Raw genomic sequence first — 20,098 nt, 5'->3', positions numbered from 1 at the left:
GCAAGATTGACGGTCTGCTCACCTGGTTTTTATGGGCAGGCGGGAGGTCGCGTATTGTCCTAGCTCACTGTTGGATATCTCCCTATGATGGTGGCATGGGTGTGACCAATCTTCACCTCTATTACCTGGCCACAAGACTTATTGTGGTTCATGACTGGTTCGCCGGTGGCTGGTCCGACCTGGCGTAGCAGGTTGAGCTTCAGTCTATGGATTTTCCACAACTCCAAGCCTACTTGTACAGGGCTCCCATACCACAGGTCCTTCCCCCATTAATAGGACAGTCCTATTGGCTTGGCGCACTGCCCTGCACCACACAAAATGGGATGGGAAGCTTACCTAACATACACCCCTGTGGCATGGTACCTGGCTGCGCGGGACTTCAACTCTCCGGGACTTCTGTCAATGGGACCGCTTTGGGATCTCGCTTCTTGGGGACATCTGGGTTGGGGACCACATCAGGGCCTTTACAGATTTGCAGCAGCGCTACTCCCTCCACGCTTCCCAGTTCTACAAATACCTGCAGCTTCGGCATGCCCTCAATGCACGCATTACTTCTCCCACCTCCCTCCCCGAATTCAGTCCCCTCGAGGACCAAGTGATGATGGGGAACCTAGGTAAAGAGGGGTGTTGCAGATCTACCGCTCCCTAGTGAACAATGGCCCCGCAACCCTAGATTCACTGCGCGCCTGCTGGGAGGGCTGGCTGGGCACCTTGGAGGATGCAGACTGGCGGGAAGCTCTCATGGCTCCTAAGACCTTGACGACCTCCTCCAAACTGCGCCTAATTCAACTCTACTATTTACACATGGCATATCTAACTCCCGCACGTCTGTATAGAGCTCGACTGTGGTATTCCCCGACTTGTCCACGATGCGATCACGCTCCAGCTGGCAGTGCCCCGCCATTGCGTCATCTGGGCGGGTGTGGAATTTGAGCTTACACAGACCCTGGGTGGGTAGTTCCCCCTGACCCATTACATCTGATTCTAGGTGTGTTTGATGGCCTGGATGGCTCTCGGGCCGACAAGCGCTTTCTTGGGACTGCAGTGGCGGTGGCGAAATGTGACATTACGGCACTTTGGTCTCAGGCCAAGCCTCCTACTGTACGGAAGTGGAGGCTGGGGGATGGAGTGGTGTGAGACCCAAGAGGAGCCTCTCTTCGAGGCCCGGGGCTGCCCTGAACTGTTCAAAAAGATCTGGGGTAAATGGTTCAATCTACTGTCTTGATTGGTGGGTGTTCTCCGAATGTAGGAAGGTGGATACCTGACTATGGTTACCCCAGATTTTTTGCCTTGTGTTTAGCTGGTTTTCTACTTAGTTGGCCTGGGATCCTGCTAATCAGGGCCCCAGGCTATCTGCTCTCTCTGTAAAATGGACTCCATGTACCCTAGGTGCATAACTGATTGGATTGGGTCACCCTATCAGCCCCTGTACAGTGTACTATAGGTACCCAGGGCATAGGTGCATCCAAGGCCTACCAGGGTCTGTAGCATATCTTTTGCCACCCCTGGCTGGCCATCCAAACTGAGACAACTGGCTGATCACTCAGATGGGGCAAGATCGTGTAATCGCCCCTTGCTTAGATATAGTATACCTATATCTAAACCTATATCTGGAAACATATATACCTATAAGTCACTCCTATGGCAGGCCTTAACAATCCTGGAGGCAGAGTGCTTGGTTTTATGTGAGATGGTGCTCTAGCATGAGCTGAGCCTTTCTGCAGCTTTCGGAACCATTTCCTTATAGCTGTTCCAGGATATTGCCATACCATATACTCTTAAGTGCATTATAATCCTCGCGGTTATTGCTAACTTTGGTTTGGCTTTATCAAAACATGTCGTGTAAGGTGTCATACACTTTGGAATACTACCCCCTCGCCAGTTCTGGCGACAGGGGTAGCATTCCACCCTTCTAGAGGGAAAAGACATGCAACTTTACTCAAACGCGGTTAAATCTAACCGGAGCCTCAGCATCACAAAATGGATGCTGCTGCCCCGACACAAGTCTGGCCTCCTGCTGCTGACCGAAACCTGGCAGGGGAGGCTTGGACAAAGAGTTTCCTGTCACAGGGAGGTGCTACACCACCCCAGACAGGAGATAGTGGATTGGAGCAGGGAGGGTTGAAAGAAACTAGACACTGCCTGGGGCACACAAGGTGTCCCATGCAAAATCCAGCATGCAAAATCTGGGGCAATCCAGCCCCAGCTCTGGCGCAAAACTGGACAAAGGGAAAGGGGTGTAACCACCCCCTTCGTGGGTCCCACCCATAGGAGGGACCTAGCAGGTAATCCAGCCCCTTGATTTGGAATAAAGGTAGGAGCTGTGCCAACGCACATCAGATTATCCTGACCACCCTGTGCAAACAGGCACCATCCAGTGCCCAACGGTTTGCTTTGTTGCAGTTCCCGCCGGAACTCGAACGACAAAGATCAACAAGACCCAGCTTCCGTAACTTCTAACAGCTTGATCCACAGTCCCAGCGAATCTGAGACCTGCGGAGGTGACGTGAAGCGTGGAGCCGGCCATCTTGGAAAAACTACAAAGTGCTGACCGTGCAACTCCCGAGGCACCCTCGAAGCTGTGCATTGGGGTTTTAGAAGCCCTAACACCGAGCAGCTTTTGCATCGAAGATCTCCCCTCCACACTCACCGAGTGCTGCGTGGGGCCCTTTTGCATTTTCCTGCTTGATGCGTTGGTCCGGTCACTTGCCCATTGGCTAGTGGCCCCAATACCGATGAATCCTTGAATTTACACTGCTAGTCTGGTTGCTCCAGATTGGCCCTCGCTCCCCTAAAAAGGAGCAATCTATTTGACCTTGCTGGTCCGACTAAGAAGCGATCTTCAAATCCTGCATGGGTTGCATTTGCCAAGGCCTGTTGACTCCAATCCGGAAGCCGACACCGCCGACAGCGAGAGACTTTATGGGACAGCTTGTGGTCCACTCCTGGATGCCCTCGATGCCCCAGAGTCCACGTGGCAGCGGAGACAAGCTTCTCAACAACCACCTGATTGCGCCCGACATCGCCTGGTTCCTTCCTGGTTCCATCCTGGTCACTGACTAGTGACCCAGACTCTGTCCCCTCTGCTTTCAGGTACTCTACATCTTCGATCCACCCTTGGATCCAACCGGACTCTTCTCTGCTGGCCGCCTGCAGCATTTTCATCTCCAGGCTCCATAGATCTCCACGACGAAACCCGACAAACTTTGGCACCTATGCACCCGCTTCCTGTGGGTGAGGTAACGATCTAACACCGGTGCTCCTGTAGTGGTTTACACCTCTAGTGACTTAGTTTAAAGTGTGGTAATTCTATTCCATTTGGAAGACTTCCAAAACAGTAACTTTCTAACTTTTACGCACCATTGACTTTGCATTGGTGCATGCGTGTGCTTTTAGCGCTGCACCGAATCCCGCAGGCTACTCCCGTCCTAACTGCTGTTAGTCCAGTGTAGTCCCAGCGATTCCCAAGGCCCTAGGCCTTACCACTGTTCGTAAAGTGATACTTATACCACTTTTTGATATATGGTTTGAGTGGCCACCGGCCCTATCCATAATTGTGCAACTTGTGTATGTTTAACTGTGCTTTTGTTTAAACGCTTGTGCCTCTGCACTCATAAAGAGTACAGAGGATTATTCTAGTAATAAATACATATATTTTTATAATATATAACTTGTGCGGTGTCCTTTCATTTGATATTACAGGATTGCATATGGTAAAACAGCTGGCTTCACATGCCCTCTTGAGTTAAGCCTAAGACTGCTTAGGTCTATGCTACCCCTAGGATAGCTAGTCTATAAGGTTGACTTACAACCACCACTATAAGGGATTGTTTGGACTGATACAAGGTGCCCCCAGAATTGGAGACATCATACATCAGGCCAACTTCTCACATTGGTGTGCAGCGGTTGGGATTTGAGCTTGCTGTAGCTTTACCATTGTAATCTTTATATCATTTAAAAGATCACATTGAGTACTATAGGTACATATAAACAAAGCTAACATACTTAAGTTCTACTGAACTTAGTAGTTGTAGACTAAAGGGAGTAGCACACCCTGACTACAACTCACTAGCAAGGTACAGTAGGAAAACACTTAGTGTAGGTAGGTGCACCACTTACACCTCACTAGAGATATGTCTGGCACAGGTGAAACTTCCAGTTCTCTACCTGTGAGAGGTGACCTGACCAAGGCACCTTCCAGATATGCAAATCTCAGCTTCAAGGACTTGAGTGGCTTGTGCAACTCAAGGGGTCTAAAAAAGGGTCACAACCCTACAATCTCTCTCCTGATAGCAATCTTAGAAAAAGATGATTTTGAGAAAGCTAGTGCAGGTCCCACAGGGAATCCAGGAGATGAGGTAAACCCCCCAGTCACTGACCCCATCACTCCAAGGGTAGATGTGGATTCAGGATCAAGTGGTTTAGATTCAGATACAGATCAGGATCAAGGGGATAGCCAGGTCCAAGTTGGAAGGCTTAGCCAAGCTAACTTGAACCTACATGGGAATGCAGAGGGAGACCACCTCCCCAGACCCAATAGCAAAATATACCCTGGCAATAGAAGAGAGAGATCCCCTTCCAGGGAATCTAACCTTTCTAGTGCCTCAAGGGCCTCTGAAAAGGGAATTACTTCCCTTCAGAGAAAAGAGCATAGGGCTAGAATGAGGGCTGTCAGACTCCAGATAGAGAGGGAAGAGATAGCCCTGGCCCAAGCTAAACTTGCTTTGGCAAGGGAACAAACATTGAGTGGATTAGATTCCACTGGTGGCAGCATTATTCCTAAAGAGAAAGACAGGTCCTATGACAATAGAAACCTGACAAAGATTGTGCCCCCCTACAAGGAAGGGGATGACATCCACAAATGGATGACTGCTCTGGAGAGAGCCTGCATGGTACAGCAGGTTCCTCAAGAACAGTGGGCAGCAATCCTATGGTACTCCTTTTCTGAGAAAGGGAGAGATAAGCTCCTCACTGTTAGACCTGAGGATGCTAAAAACTACACTGTCCTGAAGAGTGCTTTTATTGATGGGTTTGGCCTAACCACTGAGCAATACAGGTTGTTGTTCAGAGATACCAAAAAAGCTCAGACTCAGGACTGGACTGATTTTGTAGATTGTGCTACTAAGGCTCTGGAAGGTTGGCTACTTGGCAGCAAAGTACATGACTACACAGTATTGTATAATTTGATTATGAGGGAGCAGATCCTTAGTAATTGTCAAAAACAGCTTTTGCACCAGCACCTGGTGGACTCAGATCTGGCCTCTCCACAAGAATTGGGTAAGAGGGCAGACAAATGGGTCAGAACCAGGATTAGGCCTAAGAATCAGGGTAATGGCCAAAAGAAGGATACTTCCAAGGCTCAAGAGAAGGGTGGGGATAAACCAAAAGAAAAGTCTCCCACAGGGCCCCAAAACTCCAAGGATGGGGGTGGGTCCCAAAACACTTCCTCTATCCCGAAGAAACCTTATTGCCATGCCTGTAAGCAGATTGGCCACTGGAAAACAGATAGCTGTTGTTCAAAGAATAGCAATAAAGAAAATATTCCTCCAAGTAAAGCTCCAACACCTCCTGTTACTGCTACTGTTAGTAGTAATCCCCCAGGTGGTGGGAGCACCCCCAAGAATTTGGCTGGGTTTACTTTTGGAACTCATGTGGACTCTGGCCTAACCAAGTCCCCAACTACAGCTACTCTTGTCTGTGAAAATGGCATGGGGTTTGCCAACTTCACTGATTGCCCAAACACTTTGAGAAAGTACAGACAGGAGCCCCTCGTCAATGGTCAAAAAGTTGAGGCCTATAGAGACACAGGGGATAGTATCACTATGGTGACTGAGAATCTAGTCCCCTCAAGGCAACTTTTACCTGGTGCCACATATCAGGTGACTAATATTGATGGAGCGCAGACAAATCATCCCATGGCAATAGTAAATCTCAGCTGGGGAGGTGTCACTGGCCCCAAAAGAGTGGCAGTGTCAACAAACTTGCCTGTAGATTGTCTACTTGGGAATGATTTAGAAATCTCAGCCCGGGCTGAGGTGGAACAAGAAACCCATTCTAAAATGGTAAATCTCCATGGAAAGGTTAGTGGGGCTGTGATGGCCACAGCCCCAATCCAAGATGTCCTTCCTGAAAAGGTTGGTAGGGCTGTGCTAGACTCAGCCCCATCTAAAGCAGATTCCTTCCCTGAACAAGTTAGCAGGGCTGTGATGGTAACAGCCAATACCCAAACTGAGTCCCTGCCTGAAAAGGTTGGTGGGGCTGTGATGGCCACAGCCCAAACTCAAACTGATTCCTGTGTTGTGAAGCCTGAAACTATGGATCACTCCACACAAACTGAGAGCATTGAGGAGGAAGAGAAATCTCCCTCCCACCAGACTTTAGGAAAGGATCAGCCTCCTCAGGGAACTGATCTTACCCCTTGTGAAGAAACTGCCCCAGAGGTAGTCAGGCCTAGCCTGGCAGAGCCCCTGATGTCAGTGGACCCTTCCAAGGTGGGATCCAGTCTGGAGCAGGTAACCTGCCCCTCTCTACCTTGCCTCAGTCAGCCCAGGGCTACAGAGGTCAAGGAGGTCAGTGAGCCACAAAGGGCCACCTGTCCAATAAAACACCCCCATCAGCAGATTAGAGGCACCAAAGCTAGCAGCCCTAGCAAGGTGAAAACTTTAAAAACTCCTGAGGGATCCCCCTTACAACTAGTTAGGGACCTCCCCCAAATGGACACTGTTGGGCACAGCCAAACCTGGACCCAAGGCCCCAAACCTGACCTATCCCTCCAGTAAGCCAACAAAAGGGACCCAGCTGTAGGCAGCCAGAGGTTGACCGTGAGAGCACAGTGCAACTCAGTCAAGGAAAGAAAGGCACACATGGTGGAAAATGATTGGAGGAAGCTAAGCCCTACATTAGTGGAGCCTCACTGCAGTACTCCATCCCAACACCAGCCTTTTACTTTGCCAAAACACACCACAGGTAGTGATTCCCTATGGTGGAGACCCTCTGATACCCCTAGGGTGAGGGATTGCTTAGTGGACCATGAGACAGGGGGTAATCATGCTAGTGCAGGTATTTCCTTATATGCCCACTTAGGCAATATAGGCTTACCTGGTCAAGGATAGCCTTATCTCCTTTTGTTTGGGGGGGGGGGGTTATGTAGGAAGGTGGATACCTGACTATGGTTACCCCAGACTTTTTGCCTTGTGTTTAGCTGGTTTTCGACTTAGTTGGCCTGGGATCCTGCTAATCAGGGCCCCAGGCTATCTACTCTCTCTGTAAAATGGACTCCATGTACCCTAGGTGCATAACTAATTGGATTGGGTCACCCTATCAGCCCCTGTACAGTGTACCCAGGGTACCCAGGGTATAGGTGCATCCAAGGCCTACCAGGGGCTGCAGCATATCTTTTTCCACCCCTGGCTGGCCATCCAAACTGACACAACTGGCTGATCGCTCAGCTGGGGCAAGGTCGTGTAATCACCCCTTGCTTAGATATAGTATACCTATATCTAAACCTATATCTGGACACATATATACCTATAAGTCACTCCTATGGCAGGCCTTAACAATCCTGGAGGCAGAGTACTTGGTTTTATGTGAGATGGTGCTCTAGCATGAGCTGAGCCTGTCTGCAGCTTTCGGAACCATTTCCTTATAGCTGTTCCAGGATATTGCCATACCATATACTCTTAAGTGCATTATAATCCTCGCGGTTATTGCTAACTTTGGTTTGGCTTTATCAAAACATGTCGTGTAAGGTGTCATACACTTTGGAATACTACCCCCTCTCCAGTTCTGGCGACGGGGGTAGCATTCCACCCTTCTAGAGGGAAAAGACATGCTACTTTACTTAAACGCGGTTAAATCTAACCAGAGCCTCAGCATCACAAAATGGATGCTGCTGCCCCGACACAAGTCTGGCCTCCTGCTGCTGACCGAAACCTGGCACCGGAGGCTTGGACAAAGAGTTTCCTGTCACAGGGAGGTGCTACACCACCCCAGACAGGAGATAGTGGATTGGAGCAGGGAGGGTTGAAAGAAACTAGACACTGCCTGGGGCACACAAGGTGTCCCATGCAAACTCCAGTCAAACCGGTTCTGGGGCACTCCAGCCCCAGCTCTGGCACGAAACTGGACGAAGGGAAAGGGGTGTAACCACCCCCTTCCTGGGTCCCACCCATAGGAGGGACCTAGCAGGTAATCCAGCCCCTTGATTTGGGATAAAGATAGGAGCTGTGCCAACGCACATCAGATTATCCTGACTGAAACTTTGATACAGAACTCTGGACCCTTCGACATCCCACTCGATGTGGAAGACTGAAGAATCTCCCTTGTGGTCAAGGAGTGACCACCCTGTACAAACAGGCACCATCCAGCGCCCAACGGTTTGCTTTGTTGCAGTTCCCGCCGGAACTCGAGCAACAGAGATCAACAAGGCCCAGCTTCCCTGACTTTTAACAGCCTGATCCACAGTCCCAGTGAATCTGAGACCCATGGAGGCGGCGTGAAGCGTGGAGCCGGCCATCTTGGAAAAACTACGAAGTGCTGACCGTGCAGCTCCCGAGGTACCCTCGAAGCTGTGCATTGGGGTTTGAGAATCCCCAGCCCCGAGCAGCTTTTGCACCAAAGATCTCCCCTCCACACTCACCGAGTGCTGCGTGGGGCCCTTTTGCATTTTCCTGCTTGACGCATTGGTCCGGTCACTTGCCCGTTGGCTAGTGGCCCCAATACCAACGAATCCTTGAATTTACACTGCTAGTCTGGTTGCTCCAGACTGGCCCTCGCTCCCCTAAAAAGGAGCAATCTATCTGACCTTGCTGGTCCGACTAAAAAGCGATCTTCAAATCCTGCGTGGGTTGCATTTGCCAAGGCCTGTTGACTCCGATCCGGAAGCCGACACTGCCGACTGCGAGACTCTCAGTTGGACAGCTCGTGATCCACTCCTGGACGCCCTCAATGCCCCAGAGTCCACGTGGCAGCGGAGACAAGCTTCTCAACAACCACCTGATTGCGCCCGACATCGCCTGGTTCCTTCCTGGTTCCATCCTGTTCACTGGCTAGTGACCCAGACTCTGTCCCCTCTGCTTTCAGGTACTCTACATCTTCGATCCACCCTTGGATCCAACCGGACTCTTCTCTCCTGGCCGCCTGCAGCATTTTCATCTCCAGGCTCCATAGATCTCCACGACGAAACCCGACACACTTTGGCACCTATGCACCCGCTTCCTGTGGGTGAGGTATCGATCTAACACCGGTGCTCTTGTAGTGGTTTACACCTCTAGTGACTTAGTTTAAAGTGTGGTAATTCTATTCCAGTCAGAAGACTTCCAAAACAGTAACTTTCTGACTTTTACGCACCATTGACTTTGCATTGGTGCATGCGTGTGCTTTTAGCGCTGCACCCGAATCCCAAGGGCTACTCCCGTCCTAACTGCTGTTAGTCCAGTGTAGTCCCAGCGATTCCCAAGGCCCTAGGCCTTACCACTGTTCGTAAAGTGATACTTATGCCACTTTTTTGATATATGGTTTGAGTGGCCACCGACCCTATCCATAATTGTGCAACTTGTGTATGTTTAGCTGTGCTTTTGTTTAAACGCTTGTGCCTCTGCACTCATAAAGAGTACAGAGGATTATTCTAGTAATAAATACATATATTTTTATAATATATAACTTGTGTGGTGTCCTTTCATTTGATATTACAGGATTGCATATGGTAAAACAGCTGGCTTCACATGCCCTCTTGAGTTAAGCCTAAGACTGCTTAGGTCGATGCTACCCCTAGGATAGCTAGTCTATAAGGTTGACTTACAACCACCACCATAAGGGATTGTTTGGACTGATACAAGGTGACCCCAGAATTGGAGACATCATACATCAGGCCAACTTCTCACACCGATGTACCGCGACAAACTTGCACATACAACAAATCTGAAGTCTGCTGGACAGGTCTCTGTCATCAACTTTACTATTATTAATTATCAAGGTAATGTGTCTGATTTTGCTGTCAATGTAATTATCTGGTTTCTGTTAAATACCAATAAACTTGATTATCAAAAAAAGTGATATTCTAAACAGAGAACATGTTTTACTTATTATTGATGATGCGATTAAGAGCAACAAACAAGTATGCTATATGGTTGATGAAGATCTGTGGAAAATAAACTTTTTGTGAAACAAATTGGGGAAAGCCTTTGAACCAGACATTAATCCAGAAGGAATAGTGGTGAAACCATTGAAATGCTTGGATTTAGGAATCTGATATTTAAATTCCAAAATAGGAAGACTTTAGAAAAGCTTTATGTTACGGAAAAAGGTCCATCTATTTTAGGTAGGATAGGTCAAGGAAATCTTCACATCATTTTGGATCCTAATAGCAACGAAAAGGTTTTTATTGTTGCAAATTCTTGTCAGGTTAATCTTTATTTTTACCCATCACCAAAATGTCACATTAAAACAACATGACATCATGGAGTTTCCTAAGCAGCTAAAACATTAGTTGCTGAAACACAGCTGCAGCTGAGGCCAACTCAAAGGACAGCCTTTTGAATTGGAAACATCCCTCTGTAGTGATGAAAGAGATAAACCTACGGAAATCCTATTTCAATCTGACCAGTTGGTAATCCTCTGTTAGTTGCAAAGCAGAAAACCACTTATGCCCCTTTGTCAATACCGGTACAAAAGGGGGTGGTGATGGACGGAGCATCTGAATCAATCAAACACTCACACCCAGTCAAAAGATCTGGGTTTAATCCATCACGGTTCTTTAGCCCACTCTGCCACCCCAGTTCAGACATGGCTATATGCAAATCAGTCTGACCCTGTGCCTCATGGGAACAGTCCAGCCCGAACTGCCAAGCCATGTCTTCCCTGGACCGGAAACAAGCTCCGTCCTTTGTCAATACCAGCATTTCATTAACACTTGGAAGCGGAAATTTATCCACCAGAATGTTGTTGTTAAGATAGCGAATGTCAACACAGATTCTAACCCTGCCAGTCGCCTTTCTGGCCACAACTAAAAGTGAAACCCAATCTGAAGCTTCCATAGGATGAACTATATCCTGTTGACCTAATCTTTTTAGCTCTTTAGAGACCTCTTCCCGTAGTAACGTAGGGATATTCCTTACGTGAAAACGTTTAGCAACAGCCTTGTCTTTTAGTACGATCTTGTCTTCTACTCCTTCTAATTCCGCTATTCTTCCACTAAAAACTTTAGGATAGTGTTTCAAAACATCTCTTGCTATTATTCCACAGACACGGATGTAGAGACACTGTGACTTACAACACACAAGTACTTTAACAAGCATGGATAGACTGACACTGGGACTTAGATGGACAGGTTCAGTAACAGGCACAGTTGAATGGACACAGGGAATTACACATGCAGAAACAGTAGCAAGCAGGGATAGACTGAGAATAGGACTTAGACACATAGGTAAAGTAACAGACAGGGATAGACAGACACTGGGACTTAGACAAGCAGGTACAGTAACAGGCAGGATTGACTGACACTTAGACTTAGACACACAGGTACAGTAACAGGCGTGGATGCAAGGACACTGGAATTTAGAAACGCGGATACAGTAACAGGTAAGGATACACTGAGTCTGGGACTCAGACGCACAGGTACAGTAACAGGCATGAATAGACTGACTCTTGGACGTATACACACAGGTACAGTAACAGACACAGATAGACTGACACTGGGACTTAGACACATGTATAGTCACAGACACGGACAGACTGACTTGAACTTTATGCAGACATGGGACACTGACACAAAAACACAGGGCACAAAAAACTGGCCCTAAAGACATGGTGCAGATTGGCCCTGGCAATTTCAAATACAGGGGCTGAAAGAAATAAGGACCTTGAAACTCAGAGAGTCAGACAAAAGGTAGAAAGTCATTGAGCCACTGACACCACTATGTAGAACTAGGAAATGTGTAATATACAGATAGAAGGATTGCGACACACACATACCATGACAGACAGACGTGGATGCACTGACACTGTAATGTTGAGAATTAGACACATGAGTAGACAGAGTCAAAGATGCTAAAACAGAGAGACAGGTTCTGGGAAGAAAGACAGGTAGACATAGATACCAGAAGGGGGAGACATAGAAATAGGGCACAAAGAGGTGGATAAGCTTGAACTAGGATTAAAGATAGAGGCACAGTGGCAGAAAGTTTTTATAGACTAGCACTGAATTTAAAGACATTGACATGAGGACAGCAAGATACAAATGTCCTGACTCTAGAAGTTAGAGACACTGGCGTGTGGTAGAGCGGCATTAAGGCACTGACACAGAAGAAGGCAGAGATAAGGACGCGGGCTGAAGGACAAGCACACCGAGAATGGAAGCTTTATCCTTCTAAGCAGAGTCCACTATTTAGGAAATGCACACACCATATAGCCACAGCACTTCAATGTTGAGCGGTAGAAGGAGTTCGATTCGAATACCACGTTCCAATATTTAACCTGTCACATGCCCACATGAGGAGGGAGAACCTGGTATTATCTTGTGCAGTGAAGCCAGAGTAGAAGAGTGCTGTCTGTGGTTTACAAAGTATACTCTGGTAGATTTAGAAAGAGAAGAAACTGGAGGCTTTGCGAGAGGACGTGGGGTAACGACTTCAAACTGGCAACCAGGTTCGAGTCTCAGCATTGGCTCATCATCCTGTGATGCTGGGCAAATCACTTAATCTCCCTGTGCTACAAAAAAAGCATTGGCAAAGCTAATAGATCTTGGTACTGCCCGAGCTATTGGCCGCCTTGCCAATGTGAATATCATTTAGCCATGTTGTCTGGCAGCACATCTGCTGTTCATCATGGCTGAAGGTTACCGAAAGCTCAGAATCACAGGATGTTGAGCCAATAGTGAGTCTCTTCACCCCCCCCCCCCCCCATTGTAGAGTTTATTGTCCTCTCCTCCTAAAACAAGAAAGCCTATGACATGGCCTGCTCTGGCCTCATCATAATTCTTTTTTCAGTAACTTTCAGACCACTGGAAATGCACAGAAGTTAAGACCCTCCTCAAGAAGCCCTCCGCAGAACCGACAGACCTCAAGAACTACAGACCCATCTCTCTCCTCCCCTTTGCAGCAAAAGTCACTGAGAAAATCGTCAACACCTGGATCCACTCATTCTTCACCGGCTGAACCCAGAGAGTCAGACTCCTCCCCTACCTTTCCGAACCCACAGAGATCAACTGAGGAGTACCCCAAGGATCATCGCTCAGCCCCACACTCTTCAACATCTACATGGCCCTCCTCACAGCCATCGTCAGAAAGCATGGAATCACCAGACACAGCTTCCAGGAAGGAATGAAAGACGTTGCTTCCTGGATGAGCAGCAGCTGCCTGAAACTCAACACAGAGAAAACAGAAGTCCTTGTCCTCAGATCCACCCCCTTCGCATAGGACAACACCTGGTGGCCCACCACCCTTGGCAACTCCCCCACACACCCATAGACCACACCTGCAACTTAGGCATCATACTCGACTCCCTCCCCATGACCCGACAGATCAACGCCGTCTCCTCTATATTCTTCAACACCCTCTGCATCCTCTGCAAGACCTTCAAATGGATCCCCTCCGAATCCAGAAAGGCCGTCACCCACATAGCCAGCAGACTGGACTATGGAAACGCCTTCTACACTGGGTCAACAAATCCCTACTTCACAGACTCCAGACCATTAAGAACACCGCCGCCAGACTCGCCCTCTGCATCCCACGACAAGACCACGTCACCCAGCACCTACGAGACCTCCACTGGCTCCCTGTCGAAAATAAAGTGACCTTCAATGGGCTCACAATGGGCTAACTCATGTCTACAAATCCCTCCACAACCCCAATACCTCAACGAAAGAGTCTCCTTCAACGCACCTAAGCGAAGCCTCTGCTCCGCCGACCTCACCCTGGCCAAAAACCCTTGCATCCGCAGAGCCAGATCGGGAGGTAGAACCTACTCCTACATTGTGGCCAAGACATGGAACGAACTCCCCATTAGCATCAGAAGATTCCTCACTCTGCAAGCATTCAGGAAGAGCATCAAGACCTGGCTCTTTGGGTGATCTGGAGCGGCGCAAATCACCCCTTTTTACCCCAGCAGCTTGAGACCCTCACGGGGGAGTACAGTGCTTCGCAAATACCTGATTGATTGATGGAATAATTGATTGATTGATTGTGTACAAGGTAGGGAGGCTGAAAACCAAATACTCCTATAGGGTGCTTGAAGTCAAAGAACAAGATGGAGGATGGAACAAGCGCTCCAATACCATTGGATAGTGCAAAACAAATTAATAAACAAGTGCTGTTTGTGTTTTAATAACTTATGCATTTGTTTATGTACATGCTCATTTATTTTAGTGATTTGTGTGTATGTGTTCAAGGGAGACGGCCTGAAAACACAAGTACTCCATTGGAGTTCTTGAAAACAAAGAAAAAAATAGCTCTGCACACCAAAAGCAGTGTAAGATGGCAAATACAAGAAGAGGACATGACACCCACATACCATGACAAAAGGCATTAAAGAAAAATGAGAGAGATGCTGAAGTTTACCAATGGTAGGAGATGGGGGGACTGTAAGCCCACTGAAAGAACACAACATGTAACTTCGAGACAGTGCATGCGCTGTCTAACCAAGGAGTAAAAAATAAATGTGTCCTTGTGTAATTTAACTGATGCTCATGTAAACCATTCCTCACAGCACGCTGTCATTGGATATCAGTGAATACGGCGCTCCTACCCACCCCACCTTCTGAGGCCTTTGCATCCGGACTGCGATTCAGAACAACTAGCCTGGTGCAGATAGGCCTGTACGGCACGAAGAGAGCACCTCTCCCTTAGAAAACGTACTTAAAGATAGTTTGTGAGTGTAGAGTGCTCTTACAGAGGACCAGCAACATCAACTGAAAAAAAACTTTTATCAAAGAACACATGCTCATTGAGCCCTCTGCAATGACAATGCAATGTCACTCTTGCAAGACCCCGGGGATAAAAATGGGTCACCTTCCGTTAGCTGGATAGTAAACTACAACAAATACAATCTTTATTGGGATGCATGAGTATGATAGTTTTCAGGCAGCTTCTTGATATCTCGCCAGGAGTCCTCTGCCCGAGCCACTGCTGCCTGCTGCCATTGTCCCTCATGAGATGTTCCTCACGCACTCGTCTACAATGATGTTTCTAGTGAATTGGAGGCAAGGCACTTGGCCCAAGGTTATGAGGTGATGCTCAAGGAGAAGATGTGGCGTAACGGCCAGAGCAGCAGACTTTGGAACTGGGGAACCAGGTTTGAGTCTCTGGGTCAGCTCAACATCCTGTGTTTCTAGGCAAATCAATTAATCTTGCTGTGCCTTCCAAATATGAATGTATTCTTGTGAATGTAACTGGTGCTCATGTAAAGCTCTCCCATACCTTCAAGTTGAGTCTGCACTAGGTAAAACTGCAAAAGAAAAAAGTGCCCGCCCACATAGCAACAAGCAACACTGCTCATAACTGGAAGGCTCACCAGTATGTGCATAGCAATGATTAATGGTGTTGCCATGGAAACTTGTTTTCATTCTTGCCAACATTAGCCTAACTCCAAATAATCGCCAACCTATCTTCAGACACCATGACACCCCTACTCAATGTGGAGAGCAACCTGCAGGGCATATTACCAAGGGTGGCGATAGGCAATTATCGCCGGTTTAGCGGCCGTTTTCACACTATGAGTGATCAAGGGTGGTTTTTCTCAGAGCATAAAAACATTTTTCAGAGCACAGCTTTTGCAGCACTTTCTTTATGGTGAGAGGAATATTATGCAAACCATATGAAATGTGAGTTAACAAGAAAGGCTTGGGTCCTGTAATCCCCAGACTAGACCACCCAAATATTGAAATCACAGAAAGGTGTCAATAAGGTTTTTTTTTTTAATATTCGATATAAACCTGAGACCACTAATTCTGAGGTTTTTTTTGCATTTATTCTGCTTAGTTTTGATAATTCAAAAATACATTTATAAATCAATTGGACATGTGAGATGATTTTCTAACTGCCTTCGCATAGCTGAAATGAAAGGAAAGGGTCAAGAATACTGCAGAAGATATTCTCGGCAATGCGCCTGCAAGCTCTAAACTGCACCTCACAAGTCTCAAGATCCTGGACAGTTTTTAAATCATTACCAAGAACTTCCATATGCCCATACAATTTAAGCCTCGATCAATACTATGAATTGAAGAGCAGATAATGGACATCTGTCAGCAGCACAATTGAGAGCCAAACAAAACCAAGTCCGAGTCCTAAAGAGAATCCCGGAATTGGTGGGGATTCGAAACGCGTTGGCTGTTGAGTGTGGGGGACGGTAGATAGGGTGTTCCATGAGGGGACTGAATAGAAATTATTTCCCCCTTGTTCTATGTTGGCAACACCCTTAAGTAGGATATGTATTCCCACCCTCTCACAGGCAGGACAGTAGACATGTGTCTTTGAATGAGGAATTGTCCGCCTTTTGTTTTTAGTGCAAATGCAAGACTGGTTTAATATCAGGCTGGCACATATAATTTATTCATCGTTGTCTTGTGATTATTAGTTAGTTGTAGATATATTTGTCACAAATAACGTTTGGTAGGATGTATGTGTTGTATATATTGTCTCACAAAAGAAATGGCTCTAAATCATGCATACAAATGTGTTGCAATTGTGTGATTTACTAATGTGGTGTTTCCTTTTATAAAACATGTCCAATTGATTTATGAATGACTTTTTGAATTATCAAAACTAAGAAGAATAAATGCTCAAAAAACCTCAGAATTAGTGGTCTCAGGAATATCGCAAATATTTTTAAAAAACTTCCATTGCCACCTTTCTGTGATTTCAACCATATGAAACGTAACATTGGTTTTACACTCACGTAAACGACAACATGTGAACTATAACATAACACACCATACAACTGTTTGGACTTGGAAAGACCACACTCTGCTGGTAATAATAGGAAATAATGACTCTGTGTTTAAGCTAACTCAGCATGGGTCTGGTGGGATGTTTCTAGCTTCCCTTTTTTTAATCACCGAGTAGAATATTTACTTTGATGTAATCTTTGTAAGACTACAACAAGGTCCATTTCTTTTGTCGCATTGATGAAGTAATTTGGGTTAATGTTCCCATGATGAAACACGTGTTGGCTACAAGTTAAAACTGGAGTGATTTCATGAATCCAGGCAATTTGCATTTGATGAAAGAATAAAAGGAAAAAGGGATTCAACAGAAGAATACAACTTTGTATACTGACTCTTTATGGTTTTTGAAGGATGTGTTGCTCAGGGGCTGTATGAGTTTCTTCAGTGTGTTTTGCTCAGTGCTGTAGGAGTAGAGGTGAAAATGTAATGGCCAACCCAAACTACCCTGAGGGCTCGCGCAAAATAGGATGAATAGGTAAGTGTGCCTTTAAGGGATTTACTTGAGTATTCAATTTGGTTATTTTATAATAACATTGGGGGCAAGATAAGGTGTATACTTGCCAATTAATTTCTTTCAGCAGCTTATTTAACTGCACAATTTCTTCAAAAAGTGGAACAATGTCACAAACAGAACAATATAAATCATAAGAATATATATGTAAAGAAAGATCGTGCAAAAAACAAACAAAGGCGGGTGTATATATGAAAATATTCACTTTTTATCAAAAGATTTTGTCAAGGGTACTAATATATAATACATGCAAGGAAACACGAAGGTAACAAATAGACACTTTGGACCTTCTCTTTCATATATACACCCGCCTTTGTTTGCTTTTTGCACTATCTTTCTTTACATATGTATTCTTATGATTAATATTGTTCTGTTTGTGACGTTGTTCCACTTTTTGAAGAAATTGTGCAGTTAAATAAGCTGCTGAAAGAAATTAATTAACCTGTATGAATAGAGGGCCACCTCAGCCGCTTTTTACCATTTGGCAACCATTTGTCTATGAAAACCACCAAAGAAATGTGGCAACTTTATGTAAACGTTCAATCAAGGCGGATTGCTATGTACAAATTGGGGGGCAGATTTAGCAGAAAGTGAAGCATCTATATAGATGCGTCACTTTCCTTGCGCCACCCTATAAAATGCTTACGCCACCATGGAGGCACCGTATTTACAATACGGTGCACCATGGCGGAAGAATTGACAGATGCGTCTGAAATTCTGACGCATCTGTTAGGGCAAAAGTCACGCATTGCTGGAGTCGTTTCGCAAGCATGAGGCAACTACAGCAATGCATTTTGTGGCCTATTCCCACTACACTGCGTCACTCCTTACACCTGCTTCAAGCAGGTGTAAGGTTTTGACGCAGAGTCGGCCTAAAAGTGACGCAGTGAAATCTTGTAGATTTCACTGCGTCACTGTTACATGACTTTCCTGCGTAGGAACGCCCCCATGCATACAATACACCTGACACAGGTATAATGTGACGCAGGGCTTTACAACTTGACGCATCTCCCTAGATGCGTCACATTGTAAATAGGGCGCATTGTTTGCGCCACTGTTGCGTCACAAAAAGTGACGCAATGGCGACGCAAAGAGGCGCAAGGGGCTTGTAAATCTGCCCGAGTCTTTAACTCTCATTTGCAACATGTAATGCTAATTTCGAGCATTCTGATGTTGCTCAGAATATTTTAGTGCTTTGGACTATTAGCCAGTTTTTCTCCTTTGTACTAGTCTATACATGATGTTTTCTGCATTTAGTGCTCCCGGTATCAACTCGCCTCTTTGGCTGGGTTTGGGCTTGGAATGGCCATGCTCTTGAATCTTTGCTTCTCCAATGACAAGCCACTCCTCTCCAAGCAAGAAACCAGAGAGGTACCATCTTGAAGACCTACGCAAGACAATATATATCTTCCCCATGGAAAGTGGCCAGTAACATACACCGACTATTAAAAAATATATGCATGTGCTACATTTGTTTTCAAAGCAATGTACTTACTACTGCTCAGTGGAACAATATGCCTACTGTTATATATTTTATATTTCTTGACTGAGTGGCCAGGAAGCAAGGTGGTTCAATCACTGTTCTTAATAAAAAATAAGAAAAATATTAACTTTACACACTACTAATAACACATTCCTAGAGGAGACCCTTTCTTTCCCTTTCAGCCTGAAACAATTCAAGATCAGCATTAGCTGTCCAGGAGCGGTAGCTTTTAGTAACAAGTATGTGAACAGTTATTAGCAGCATGTGCACTATCCCTATTTATTAGCTCACTGCACAAGGAATTCTATTGGAATTGAAAGCTCTGACTTGCAAGTTACAAATTGTACAAATGTGTAATCTTTCTGTTCACTCCCTTTTTAATCGCTTCCTCTCTCAACTTCCCTTTTTAGGTCTCGCCTAGTCATCGCGCATGCGCTATCTAGGAGGGCCTTTAGCCATTGGTCTGCTCATTTTCAAGCACACACTTGTGCTTGTGGCGGCATCCACCTTGCGGGAGTGAGCAGCGGCGCGCCACAAGCACGAGTGCAGTGCTTGAAAATGAGCAGACTGCGCGTGCATGCACGCACCACTCCCGGGCTCGCCTCCTGCTCCCCCTCTCTCTCACGCGCACACCACTCGCGGGCTGTGTATTTTCAGCCAGCGCTTCCCAGGACAGTACTTGGTTTCTTGCTTGTGGTAGCCTAAAGGCATAGTTCAAATATTGGCGTGGGTTTGTGAGCCCTTTTTAAAATTACTTTTTTACTAAAGAGAAGATAGCGTGTGTATGCATGTTTGCATTGCATTGGCTTTCATTTCGGAAGCGTAAACAATCTTTGTTCTATTATCTGAGTTTGGAGACCGCATGGCTTTTATTTTTTCAGCACAGCGCCCACTTCACAGGTGCCGCGCGTTGTTTCAGTATGGCAGCCATGCGCCTAACTTTTATCTACATGGCGCACACTTTTAATTCTGCTTACAGGATTCACCATAGACCATCTTTTCAAAACAACCCAATGATCTTCACACCATCCCAGTTTTCTGCAAATGCCCAGTGTACTACCGTAATTTCTGGGCCCATCGGATGTGCATTGTGTTTGAAACACATTGCGTTTCACTAGCGGGACCACGTTCATGTTGTGGTTCAGCTGCAGTTACGCCCGTGACTTGA

This window comes from Lissotriton helveticus, chromosome 5_1 (assembly GCF_964261635.1).
Source record: "Lissotriton helveticus chromosome 5_1, aLisHel1.1, whole genome shotgun sequence".
NCBI lineage: Eukaryota > Metazoa > Chordata > Amphibia > Caudata > Salamandridae > Lissotriton > Lissotriton helveticus.
Note: the sequence above shows the minus strand (reverse complement) of the source record.